Genomic DNA, 14,769 nt, shown 5'->3' with positions numbered 1-14,769 from the left:
AGGAAGTGTATGTTGAATCTGATCGCGAAGATGGATTTCAATCGCATGGTTCGAAGATCGGATTTTCGAGCTGCTGCTTAGGAGTTATGATAGATTGCTAGGAAATATGTAATAACATAGTTTTCATTTAAATTTGCATTGTAAGGAAAAAGTTTTTTTTCCACATTTAATAAATAAATAAAATTTCTTTTATTTTATATCTCCTTGCAATGGCATTTATGAAAAATTCATGTTTGTATGTTTCTAGCAATATTGGAAATATGAATTTGATTCTTTCATTTATGGTAGTGTCTAAATGTACCAAATAAGGAAAGATTCTCATAAACCAAGTCGCAATTGGACAAAAACTTGGAATCATGCAAGTTGTATTGTATGATGAATGAGAATTTTCAGTTTTCGAAAATTAAGACTAATTCTGTAACAACTCGATATTTCAGGTCAATATAGTGAATTAAAGTAAAATATTGTAACCTACATTTGATAATAAAAATAGCGTCAAAAATGAAATTTTCAAAAATCTGAATTCGAATGTACTTAGTGGTAGATATCGAAACAAGGTTTTCAGAAATATAGAGAACACTAAAATCCGAGTTATAACGAAGAAGTTATGACCAATCGAAGATCCGCAACAAAACGTGTAAAACACTGTTAAGCATAAAATGCGAAATTTCAATAAAATACCTTTTTAGCCTTAGGTATCTAAATAAAATTCGCATATATCATTAAACCGTAAACATACATAAAAAATGTCCAAATCTGACTTCGTATGAGGAAGTTATGATTTTTCTAAGTTTCAGATACAACAATAGACAGCTAAAAACTCGAAATAGAGATCGAGCAAATTTTAGCCGACACAACCTAAATGAGAATCGAAGATCTCAACAATAGTAGTGCAATGGTAAAAGACATAAGAAAACGGACGTCAGATGAAGAAGTTATGGATTTTTAACGGACTTTTCCAGTCCCGTCCTGTTAAAAACATAATATTAAAAATAAAGTCAAAGTTAGCCGATGGATTCTAAACGAAAGTTGTAGAGCATAATCTCACCTATGCATGGATATAAAGAACGTCAAAATTGAAGCTCGTATGCGAGAGATATGAATTTATGAAGTTTGGGACATGAAACCCCACACTGTTAGAAAACTCATGACGTGAGCCGTTGAATGATGTGTGCCAGAGACAGGCTATTAGATGTCACGTCTACGGAAGGTATAAGAACCAAACTCACGACGTGAACCATCCCATGTTCATGACGTGAATCCCAAAAATGCACCCTATAAATAGAAAACGAAGGTATCGGGTTTAGGCTGCTCAATTCTACTATCCTTTTTACTTTTACTTTGTGTTAAGCATCCCAAGACTATCCCGATGCCCCGGTTATGTGTCCATGCCCTAACAGAAGCCTGAAGTCCCGAAGTTCCGAAGAAACTTGCTTCTTTCCAGTCGAAGTGTTGCCCAAGTGAAGCATCGTCTTCATCAAACCGTCACTCTTACCAAGTGAGTTCATACCCCTATCACCCCTATCACTACACTTTCAAATGCTTTTAAACACTTTTAAGGGGGGGGGGGGGGGGGGAATACAAGTAAACACACAATTAAACTCGTGTGAAAACATCAATCTTTTGCTATACTTTTCATACTGTTGTTATAACTATCATACGAAAATGTTTGCATGCAAAACATCATATGACACCACTTTACCCTCTCAGGATGAAATGTGTTTATAAATAATAACATGCTTTATTTATCTATTTGCATAACATATCATGACAAGGGTAACCATTCCAACTATAACATTACGTATAGATAAGAAAATACATATCATTATTATGCGTTTATCAACACTGTAAAAAGGGTAATCATTTCAGACATAAACATATACATTTCAAAAATACGTGACTTAATTGAGAATATGTTAATCATTCGACTTCATTGTACCTATCAAGGTTTACAAGAAATCCCTGTTTTATAACCAGAGTCTCCGTACAGAGAACATGATAAGTGTGTATAGATCTATACGGGTCTGATGATCTCACACCCTAGCTGTAAGCTACAGCCAGACCGGTAGGTTAAGGGTAACAAGTGTCATAACAATTCGACGCCTGAAGAACATTGCTACAGGCAAATCCATCATAGTACGGTTATGAAAACTCACAGGATAGACAATTATTATGGTATTATGTTTTTACGGGAAAAGTAATATTATAGTTATTTTTACGTGAAAATACAAGCTTCCTATAGTTTTGTTCACTAATAAATTATACACCATCATTTTAAGCATGACATATTTACTTACAGGTTACAGTCTTGGGCATTTAAGACTGCTTCTCACTTTTAGGAAAATATAGGATTTTCCTGGTTCAATACTTTCATTTCATACAAACAACGATTCATAGCTCATTTTATAAGAAAATATCAGATTTTCTAGAAAACAAACGTGAACTTTCGAATGGAATACATTTACACAAATATCTACTTATGAACTCACCAACTTAATTGTTGACACTTTTTCTTTGAAATAACTTGTATTCTCAGGGAATCGCTAAAGACCAGGTTAGCAACTACTTTTAGGGACTAATGCTCATGAGTTAGTAACATCTTTTGGAGCATCATATTGTATTTGACTTTTGAAACATGTAATACAACAATCATGTAAACTTTTCAAATATTTATTATGGTGGTGTGTACTTTCTTTTCTATTCAATTGTGACGATACTGTACATGACGCCCACCGCCCCTAAATGTTTTTGCCGTTCAGGTTTGGGGGTGTGACAGATTTGTATCAAAGCATGGTTTTACAGTGAACTAAGTATATCAAAACCTTTTTTGATATACAACTATAAACACAACTGGGAAAAAACACTCTTATTAAGAGATATACTTTTAAAAATATAGTTTTATTAAAAGTATACATGCATACAATACATAACGGTAACAATATCATAAGGAAAACAATATAGAAGTATATAGATGAGTTGTGCACTACATGTATGCCTTGGAATATGTAATCGGGAATGGGATGAATATAGTCTGATCAACTATATTTATCCGAGAACTGACTAACATATGTCAGGGAATAGTTGCAGTGGACGACAAGCCTAAAACTTACCAAACATATAATCTTTAGAATCAAACATAAAATTTAGAATACTATAGGAGTATTTTGTAAATGCAATAGTTTAACCTTGATGTTAAAATTTATATGCTTTAGTGTTTAGAAAATTCTCATATCCCTTTTCTCACTTAGATAACATGGCTGGATTCCATCTCCCTGGCAACCCGTACTTTCCCAATCAAGGAGTCGAAGAATGGCTTGAAGTTGAACCCGAGAACGAGAACCCGATGGTCCCAGCAGAAGAAGACCCCGAGGAGAGTTCTGAGGAAGAGAATGAGGAGGAAGTCCAAGAAGACTCAGATTCAGAACCGGATGTCTACAATCCACCCCAAGTTGCTGAAAATCCTAACCCTCGTCCGACTTTTCAAGGCCCGGCGCCTCTGTGGGCGGTGAACTTGGGCAGGTGGAGCCACGAGCAGGGACAACCACCTCCCTACAACGGAGACCATAGTTACTACAACCTGAATGAGGGAGGCTCAGTAGACCGAGTACTTCCTATTATGGTTCGTCATATTTCTCGCAATGTTGAGCAGGGAAGAGTGAACTTCGACCAAGTAATGGAGATCCGTGCTAACTCCAGAGTCAACACAGTTCGTCTTCGTCATCTGACCGATGAACGGGACTTTGAAAGGTCTCGTACCGACGCCTTATAGGTGGAACTGAATGCCTGTCAATTTGATACCAAGGATCTTCATTAGAACTAGGTGGCACTACAAAGACGTGTATGGGAAACGGAACAACAGCTGGATGAAGCCAGGGATGAATCAAGTACCAACCAGAACAACTCCTGACGCAAATAGAGTCTACTCTACTTTGTATTTTGGATATATTTTAGGTATTTGTATAGACTCTAGTATTAACTTCCTGCTTATGTTAAAGACCTTGAACTTTCAGTCTGTTAGGTCTTAGTGCTGTCAAAACTTTCTCATTACTGGTTTGATGTAAGACCTACACCAAGGTCATTTTTCCCGAACTTGTTACATCTTTAATGCCAATGATATTGAAAGACATCTAAACTCATGGGAAATATTTATCCAAATGATTTCATCCCTCTATCGTTAGATCTCTATTTCAATCATACTCTCATTTGTTTTGTTGGGCTATGGTAATTTAGTCCATGGACCACTCTCATTATTCTTACTGTCATCTTCATCTTTGTATACTTTTAGTTGAGCGATGCCTCTTCGCGGATCTGCATGCCGTGTCAACAACGCAACACCGATGCCACCGCCACCACCTCCACAATATGATCCTGTCATGGTACAAGCTGTTATCACTGCAGTAGTAGCATCTGCTCTAACGCAAATAAACACTAACGGTGCTAGCGGAACTGGAAGCAGTACCAACCACTTGAATCATGGCACTGGCCATGGTCATACCAGGGAATGCACATACAATGAATTTTCAAATGCGAAGCCAAAGACTTTTGACGGGGTAGGAGGATTCATTGCACTTATGTAATGGTTTGAGAAGATCGAAACGGTCTTCGAGATCTGTGCATGCACGAAAACAAGCAAAGTCAAGTTCGCTGCTTGCACTTTCTCTGATCGAGCCCTCACCTGGTGGAAGGGCCATGTGAAAGCCCTATCTCTCCCAGTTTCTAATGCCATGAGCTGGGAAGATCTCAAAATCTTGATTTTGGAAGAATACTGTCCGAGGGGCGAAATCCAAAAGTTGGAGCAGGAGTTATGGAACCTTAGGATGACTGGATCGGACCTAGCCACTTACACGGCTAGGTTCAGTAATTTGTCAGCCTTGTGCCCAGGTATGGTAAACATGGAACCGAAGAAGGTGGAGATGTACATTTTAGGATTGTCACTCCAGATCCAAGGGCATGTCCTGGCTTCTAACCCAATCACGTTTGACAGCGCGAAGTGCTTGGCTCAATGATTGATTGATCATGGTGTTAAATAGGGTACTATTACCGCTGCTTCTGAGCCACCAAAGGAGACAGAGGACCGAAGGAAACCCTAGAACAAGAGAAAAGGGCAAACCACGCATGAGAACCCCAAGAGGAAATAGTTAGTGACAGCTCACACTGTTACTATCCCTACCACCTCTACACCAACAAAGTCGTACATCAGCAACCTGCCGAAGTGCAATAGATGCAACTTTCATCACCACAGACCCTGCCGTGAAATGCATTGAACTAGGTGCAACATGAAGGGACACACTGTCCGCTTCTTCACGGAACCAACCCAACCGGCCGCTCCAACCGCAAATATCAGAATAGGCCGTACTTGTTACGAGTGTGGAGGAACGGGGCACTTCTGAAGGGATTGTCGGAAAGCAAACATTGGGAATGCTGGTGGAAGAGATCGAGTATTCGCAATGGGACAAGAGGAAGCCATTGCCGATCCCACGGTGGTTACGGGTACGTTTCTCCTTAATAACTCTTATGCATGCATTCTATTTGATAGTGGAGCGGAGAGGAGTTTCGTGGGCCACAATTTTAAAAATCTACTCAAACAAACACCCAAGTCATTAAGCGAAACATTCATAGTAGAAATGGCTAACGGAAAGACAGAAGGCTCTAAAGAAATATACTTAAACTGTACCCTCGCACTAAATAATAATTCTTTTCCAATCAACCTCATGCCGGTTTCAATAAAAAGTTTCGATATTATCATAGGCATGGATTAGCTGAGTTATCACTGAGCGGACATTTTATGTTATGAAAAGGCCGTTTGCTTAATCTGCCAAATGGCAAAACCCTCATTATTTATGGAGATAAACCCAATACAAATCTTTGTATCATCTCTTGTGTCAAAGCTCAAAAATATTTACGCAAGGAATGCCATGCATTCTTGGCACACCTCGTGGATGTAAAACGAGGAGTAGAAGACATCAAGAGCGCGCTTGACGTCTATGATTTTCCCGATGTCTCTCCCGAAGATCTTCCAGGAGTACCTCCTGCAAGACAAGTCGAATTCAGAATCGACTTAATTCCTGGAGCCACCGCTGTAGTCAAAGCACCGTATCGTTTAACCCTAGAAAAGATGCAAGAATTATCCAGTCAACTGAACGAATTGCTCATCAAATTCATCAGACCAAGCTTCTCACCATGGGGAGCACCATTGTTGTTCGTAAAGAAGAAAGACAGATCGTTCAGAATGTGCATCGACTATCGAGAGCTAAACAAACTCACCATTAAGAACCGGTATCCCCTGCCACGAATAGACGATCTATTCGATCAACTCCAAGGGGCAAATTACTTTTCAAAGATATCAACTCCAAGGGGCAAATTACTTTTCAAAGATCAATCTGAGATCGGGATATCACCAGCTACGAGTCCTGGAAAGTGATATTCCTAAGACGACTTTCCGAACAAGATACAGTCACTACGAATTTGTAGTGATGCCTTTCGGGCTAACCAATGTACCGCCGTGTTCATAGACTTAATGAATTGGGTATGTCATTCGTTCCTGGACAAATTTGTGATCGTATTCATAGATGACATACTCATTTATTCAAGGAGTAAAGAAGAACATGGTCAGCACCTGAGACAAGTCTTGGAGACACTACGAGCAGAGAAGCTTTACGCAAAGTTCTCGAAGTGCGAATTTTGGATTAGGAAAGTGGACTTCCGAGGTCATGCGGTCAACGAAGAGGGAATCCACGTGGACCCTTCCAAAATCAAGGCAATCAAGAATTGGTCAGCACCAAAGATGCCAACCAAAATTCGCCAATTTCTAGGCCTTGCTGGCTATTACCACAGATTCATACATAACTTCTCCAGCATTGCAAAACCCCTTACCACCCTAACTCAAAAGGGTGTAGCTTTCAACTGGGGAGAAAAGCAAGATGCTGCATTTCAGCCTTTGAAGCAAGCCCTATGTAGTGCACCCATTTTGTCTCTCCCAGAGGGGACATAAGACTTCGTAGTATATTGCGATGCATCCAAGCAAGGGTTGGGATGTGTGCTAATGCAGTGAGGAAAGGTTATTGCTTACGCCTCACGACAACAAAAAACACACAAATTCAACTACACCACTCATGATCTTGAGCTTGGAGTAGTAGTGTTCGCTCTGAAAAATTTGGAGGCACTACCTATACGGTACAAAGTGCGCCATCTTCACAAACCTTAAAAGCCTTCAACACATATTCGATCAGAAGGAGCTAAATATGAGGCAACGAAGTTGGGTTGAGCTACTCAACGACTACGAGTGTGAAATTCATTATCATCCTGGAAAAGCCAATGTAGTGGCAGATGCCCTAAGTCGAAAGGAGTACTCTGGTCGAAGAGTGAAAGATCTAACCATGGCAATCCATTCACACCTGTCAACACAAATCAAGGAAGCCCAACTAGAAGCCTTGAAACCAGAAAACGTGATAGGTGAAGCACTTAGAGGAATGGACATGAATTTAGAAATCAAAAGTGACGGAGTTCGTTATCTCATGAATCGAATCTGGACACCGAAGTTTGGTGGATTCTGAGAGGTGGTCATGAATGAAGCACACAAGACTCGATACTCCGTACAGCCTCAGGTCTACTCTATTGCTAGCCAAACATGAAAGGAAACATTGCTACCTATGTTGGCAAGTGCTTAACTTGTGCCAAAATCAAGGTAGAACATCAAAAACCCTCAGGTCTACTCCATCAGCTCGAAATACCTGAGTGGAAGTGGGATTAAATTACCATGGATTTCATAACCAAACTACCCAAGTCGTAAGGTGGTCACGATACCATTTGGGTGATTGTCGAATGTAACATCCATATTTTCAGGGATATCATTGGGTATGTTAATCTTGATATTAAAGGAGAGACTCGACGAGTTGAGGGTCCAACTCGTTGAGTCGAATTGAGTTGCTCGCGCGAATTTAATGAATGGACTCGACGAGTCAAAAGGTGGGACTCACCGAGTAAGTACTGGGCGGAGAAACCCTAATTTCGTGGATTTGGGACCTATTTAAAGGCACTTATAGCCTCATTTGCGGCTACCCTTCCTTGATAAAAAACCCTAAACGTGCATAGAGAGCCATGAGAGTCTTGGAAGCTAAAACTTGGAATAGACTAGTGCATCTCTTGAGGAGAAAAGGAGATCATCCAACAAGGAAGCTAGAGAATCAGTAGATCCGGTGTACCTCCGTGCAAGGGCTTGAGTACGAGGTAAAATCTTGCACCTTTCTTGTTATTTTTCTTAGATCTTGTTGATAAGGAAGATTAGGGTTTCTTCCACCATTGTTGGGACTTTGAAGGCATTAGGTCCCTTTTGAGGTCTAGATTTCAGATCTGGACTCTGTGAGGTCCAGAGAGTCCAAAGATGATAGCTTTATTTAGCCATATAAGACTTATTGTGGTTAATCATCCTTGTTAGAGTTATATTGGCATTATGAGCCCTATATGCCATGTTTAAACGTAAAGTTTGCAGCTTTACGTGTCAATCGACCCTTAGGATGGTAGATCTAGTGTTTGGGGTGATGGATCTTCCTTAAATCATTGGAATGAGGAATCTAATCGAAGGGACTCGCCAAGTGCATGGCCTGACTCGACGAGTCGGTTAGGGTTTTTCCCGATGAGCTTGTTCATGCGATAACTCGGCGAGTTGGGAGTCAACTCGACAAGTTGAGCTGGACTTTCTGGAGATCTCTGAGGAAATAAGGGGACTCGACGAGGTGCATGCGTGCACTTGACGAGTCAGGTCAAACATGGACTATTGACTTGGGTTGACTTCTATTGACTTTGGAGTTTAGTCAACGTGAGTAATGGAAACCATGGAGAGGTAGGATGGCCTTTTATCCACTTCAAGAGTTAGACAGAGAAAGTGGGTAGCCTTTGGAATAGACGAGTGTTAATAGAGCATTAATTAGAGATATTTATCCTATGTGATAGGTAGAGGCTAGTTCGAGATTTCCGAGTATGAGACTGTTATTTGCTGGTTTGCCTGGTGAGTCTTCTCACTATACTTTACCTAGAGTGGTAATTAGAGTTATGTGACAGAGTATTTTGTTTTCCATTTATATGATGTGATAGACTACATTATTTCTATGTGATTTATGCTATGTATGTTTCAGAGTTTACAGAGTTAGGACCGGGAGGTCCACAAAGTCAGTACCAGAGGGTCTATAGAGTTATGGGACTGGAGGGTCCTACTGAGACACATTGACCAGAGGGTCAAATAGAGTTATAGCCTCGAGTGGCTAATATGTGTTGTATGTGGTATTTTGGGGAACTCAGTAAGCTTCGTGCTTAGCGTGTTATGTGTTATGTATTTCGGGTTGTTCTCGGGATCGCGGGAAGGCGCCGACATGATTAGTACACTGATGTGCACAAAAGTACCCACTAATTTTAATATTTATAACCTAACAAACTTAGACTATCTATGCACTTATAGGCAGTGTACCTAGTCAGATTACAGTATAGCTTAGGTAAGTCGGGTGTCGATCACAGGGAACGGTGGATTGATTTAATATATTTGATTATAGGTTACAGGTCACACAAAAATAATAAAGAAAATGGTTTAATAAATCTCAAACTAACAATTAACAACTCTCGATAAACTAATAGGAAAGCAAATCTCTTCAGGTACTTTGGTTTAGATAAATTACACCTTAAAAACATAGATAATTGCATACACGAATTCATTTATTCATGTTCACCGATTCCTAAAATGATTAGATTCGCGTTCACTATAACTAATCCTTTAGCAAACAAGTCAATTTAAACAATGATCAGTTGATTAAACTAACATGCTTCCTAGTGTTCAGTTCGTATCAAGCAAGACTTGTAAATATAGTTAATCAAATTACTAATTCAATTTAACCTCTTGTTGATGGTCATCAAACAAGGCTCACACATTAATTTACTTATTCTCTAGTTAATCCTAGTTTCACATTCGTTATTCCTAGACTCATAATCTCGATGGTCATCAAAATCATAAGAGACAAGCAATCAAGCGGGTGTTCACACAACTCAATTCACTTAACAATTAACAGAAAATAATCATCATTAACACATAAGGATCTTTTAACAAGCTTGGCAAGATAAATTAAACATAAATAAACCATTCAATATAGCAATTAGTCTAATAATCAAAGCTTCATTCAATCATAAACACAAAGTAAAAGGTTTTTACACCCAAATCAGAAGCTGAATACAGAAAAGTACCACAATGGAATGCTAAACATGGTCACGTTAGCAACCCATATGATTATCGACATGTATCCGCTCTCCAACCCTTCCGATCTCTGCTCCCGTTAGCTTAACGGCCTTCCGGCCGCCTTCTAGACCCTCAAAACGGCTTAACAGAAGTTTAATATCGACTAAATTAAGTTGGTAGTCGAATCCCCCCCTCCTGGTTAGCTGAAAATCGACTTTTATAACCTTTGTAGCCGACTTACGTACGCTGGGCGTAAGTCAGATTACGCTGGGTGTACTAAGGATTACTACGCGATTGAACTTATCCGAGGCCAGCCATTATGGTGGGCGTACCCTTACGTTACGCGGGGCGTAAGTCAATTTGGTTGTTACATGGGGCGTAATTGCTATTTACGTTGGGCGTACTTGTTGCTCCAGCATTCTTAATTACTTTTAGCTTCTAAGCCCGGTTTCCACTTCAGTCTTTTCTTTTGTGCTTTATTGACAACGAATAGCTACAAAACATAATTCAAAGCATTATGAGTACTTTTTAAGTCTAAAAGAGAATAATAAAGGCCAAAATATTAAGATAAAGTGCATTAAAAAATATATAAAAAATACACATATCAAAATACCCCACACTTAGCCTTTGCTTGCCCCCAAGCAAATTTTTATTTTATTTTACCAATATCGCATTAAATAATCCATTTAAAACTTAGCCATTATGTCAAGACCGCAACGCATGCTTTTGTGTCTAAAATTTTCCTAAAGTACCCCCTACTTTAAATACTCACAATCTTCATAAACACTTGTCCACTTTTTCCGAACAATGCTCATTTTATGCAACCCTCCGAATCCATCCGCAGAAAACCTCCTAACCTCAAGGTATTTTTAGTTGAGCAACCTAAGCATACATAATCTAGAATTACAACTTTTCGATACCACTATGGAGCTCTTTTGGAATTCTTCAATTCTTTGACATTTTTTTCTTTGATCTCTTTGAATTCACCACCTTTATTTATTTGATTTCTGGTATCTTCAACTTTTTGGATTTCTTTAGAATTTTGATCTTTTGATCTTCACTTTATTTGTTCCAAAATTCTTCAAACTTTACTCGTAATTCTCTCTTTTTCTTTTTTTTTTCTTTTTTTTACATGTACCTCTCTTTTTTTTCACTCAAAACCTACATGCTTAAGCAGAGGCGTTCAACCTCAACCTTTATTGGTTAATGATAATAATTTTCCTGGATACATTTCAGGTTTAGGCTACTAAACATATTGCATCCCTCAAACCAAGCAGGGTTATGTTTTTGTTCCATGATTTCACTAAAATAAGGGAGGCCACAAATGCACTATAATGTATATTGGCTCAACTAAACATTTGAGTTCTCATCGGATCATTTCATACAATATTAGCAAAAATTTTAAATTATCACTAGATTTTTCTAAATTAAACTATTATTTCAAGTTTTTAAAATTTTAAATTTCCTAAATCTAGCAATTTCCTAACTATTATTTTATTATTTTTTTATTTTATTTTTTATTTACTTTTACCGACCCCCTACCCCACACTTATTTCATACAATGCCCTCATTGTATGCTAAAATGAATAAGAACATAAAAAGGGAGAAAAAGGAATAGACTCCCCTGGGTAGTTGTGGCGAGATCGAATGAGGCTGCTACAAGTTGCTTCAAATATTACCGAAAGACTAAAAAATGGAACTGCTGCTTCAGGATTTGCCGAAAAATAAAATCAAGACCGCCGTCTTCAAAAATGTGGTGCAAAAGATTGCAAACAAATGCAATGTGTAGTAACCATGACATGGGAAAGTGTCGACCACGTCGTCTTGTCAAGAATGGCATCTCTTCTCTCGCGATGAAAAATCCCCCACGACATAGGAAAGTGTCAACTATGTCATGGCAGTCGGGATGATACTCCTTCCTCGCGTTGAAATAAAACTCTATGGTGTGGGAACAACTCATCCACATCATAAGAGTCAAAACATCATAAAAATGTCCGTATTCAAAACGATCGCTCACGAAATAAATATGCACCCCACACTTATGACAAATTGTGGGTCTTGACTATATTCTTCAACTCTCACACGGCTCTCTCTAGCAACAGTCGAACCTATCTGCTGAACTTACTGCCAGCTTTCTAAGGGCGAAAATTCTGCAGAAATCTAAACAACCAAAGAGCATCAACATGGAAAACAGTAGTAAAACAAACTAAATTAAAGTTTAATTACATACCAAATAAAAAATACTAAACTAAACTAAAAATAACACAAAAACACAAAAATAAAAATAAAAAGGATCACTCAACATCTCCATCATCATGCTGCTGTGTCCCAGAAGTACCGGCCCCATCATGTCGTGGTTGGAATGGTAGTGGGTAGGGAATCGAATACTGAAACCCCTGGTGGGCAAAGAATGTGTTCAACGCATCCCCATACCACCGCTGTTGCATGTCCACATGTGCAACATACTCACTAAGATGGTCAATGCCCTGAGCTAGGTGGCGCATATCAATCTCCGGCTCAGGTCCCTGCTGCGCTCCCCGAGGAGCAGGTCTACGCTGCTGGACCCGTCTCGGCTGTGGCTCGGCGGCACCCTCCTCATCCGCCACATCATCAGCTCGTACCCTCAAGACACCATCTCCACCCCGCTCTAATACACGCATCGACTCTAACAACTGAAGACTCATCGACCTCATGTCGTGAAACACCATCGATCTCGTGATCTCACGTGTCAGCAACTGATATGATCGAGCTAACCGCGTGATAAAATGACCTCCGCAAATCGGGCTATCCCCCCGAAGTCCCCTGGGCCTCCGTCCCAAATATGTAGCTAAAGCAACTGGAAGGTTCAGGTGCCTCCCTGGAGTAACAAGTGCCCATAGGAAATACAAGTCCGTCGAAGGCACTCTCTCACTATTCTTGTGATGCGTGAGAGACATAGAAATTAACCGGTACAGCATTCGGTATGTACTAGACCGAATCATCCCCCCTCATGCGGTAGATGGTGTATAAACTCCTCCCGTAATCTCGGCCCAAAAAGTGTTCTCGTTATAGTCTTTTGGCCGGTCCGTGAGACAATCAACAAGGAATGTCGGGAAGTGGAAACTCCTCGTCTCATCGGCTGTGTAAATACCCACTCGAGTCGCAAGCTCTATCACGCTGCATTCCCGACTCACTCCCCCCAGTCTGAAGGCAAAGGCTGTCCTGTCATCGGGTGCCTTCCTAGGATCATAGGAAACTGTAGCGTAGAACTCCAGCAAAAATTCCCGATAAATAGGCTCCTGGATCCTGAACAAACGTGCCCATCCCTGACACACAAACAAATCCACACCACTCGCGTCCAAGTGTGTGTATTGCAAAAATTCCTGGATCAATGCAGCAAGTCCAGTCCTGGTAGCCAATTCCCAATTGAATGATGGTGCTATATCGATCTCCTTGGTGAGAAGCAAGCTCAAGTTGGTGACATAACGTGCCCGGGTTGCATCGTTCAGCGTTTGTGGAAACTGTAAGAAACGGTGATCTGTCACATCCTCGGGTGGGTTGGTCCTTTGCGTCCTTCGGGCCATAATCTTAGTATCGAATTCTGGTCGTCGTCTTACGCTGGGCGTAACCCCATCTCCGTGAAAAGTGTATCCGCGATCCATGGCTGAATTACGCTTGGCGTACATGAAATGTACGTTGGGCGTAATTAAATATTTCCTTATCTTTAATTGAAATTCCTTTCTTTTTTAACCTTTTAATTAAGGGACTTTACAACTTATTATTTTTTTCTTTATTTATTTCTTCAGCAAATGACTTTCCGATGAGTGAAAAAAAATGAGATGTCATAATCACTTATCTTTGTCAAGATCAAACGACAATGGTTGATTAAAAACCTTTGCATGCAAGAATTGGTTTGCGAAAATACCCACTTTCGGGACCCGTTAGAATATTTCCTTTGTTTTCTTTGCACCTTTAACTAAAAGCAGAACAAGAAGTGACCTAACTAGTCAAGAACAGCAAGAGCTCGGTCTTCCACTTAACCACCACAATACGCCTTGCTATACTACACCTCATGGATTGAGTTGGACAAATCAACAAAGTAGTAGGCTAAACAGGTCAAGAATTCCCTAATCGCTTTCATCCTCGAAACCCATGCAAAAATTAAAGTCAAGCTGTAACAGCCCGGAATCTCAGGTATTGTTAAATTATGTTTTTGGGGTGTGATCATACCAGCACTAATGCACCAGATCCCATCAGAACTCCGCAGTTAAGCGTGCTCGGACGGGAGTAGTACCAGGATGGGTGACCCCCTGGGAAGTCTTCGTGCCGAGTGGCCCAAAGCGGACAATATTGTGATACGTGCCATAGGGGGTTGTTACAAATGGTATCAGAGCTAGGGCACGGGTCGATGTGTTCGACGGGGACGTCGAACCCTATAATGGGGGGTGAAAGTGGGTTAGATCTGATCCCACATCGGCTTGGAAGGAGAACGACACATTTCCTTATAAAGGGGTGTGGATACCTTCCTTGTCACAACGCGTTTTAAAGCCGTGAGGGCAGCAGATCCCATAAGA

At 40.1% G+C, this 14,769-nt stretch overlaps 1 pseudogene; it reads left to right on the top strand.

Annotated features, from left to right (window-relative positions):
• Positions 1 to 14,411: 14,411 nt before the first annotated feature.
• LOC145077283 (5S ribosomal RNA) lies at positions 14,412 to 14,530 on the top strand (annotated as a pseudogene).
• The last annotated feature ends 239 nt before the right edge of the window (positions 14,531 to 14,769 follow it).

The sequence above is a fragment of the Lactuca serriola genome, chromosome 9 (assembly GCF_051521515.1).
Source record: "Lactuca serriola cultivar US96UC23 chromosome 9, Lser_US96UC23_V15, whole genome shotgun sequence".
In the NCBI taxonomy this organism is placed as follows: Eukaryota; Viridiplantae; Streptophyta; class Magnoliopsida; order Asterales; family Asteraceae; genus Lactuca; species Lactuca serriola.
This window is presented reverse-complemented; position numbering and strand designations above follow the sequence as displayed.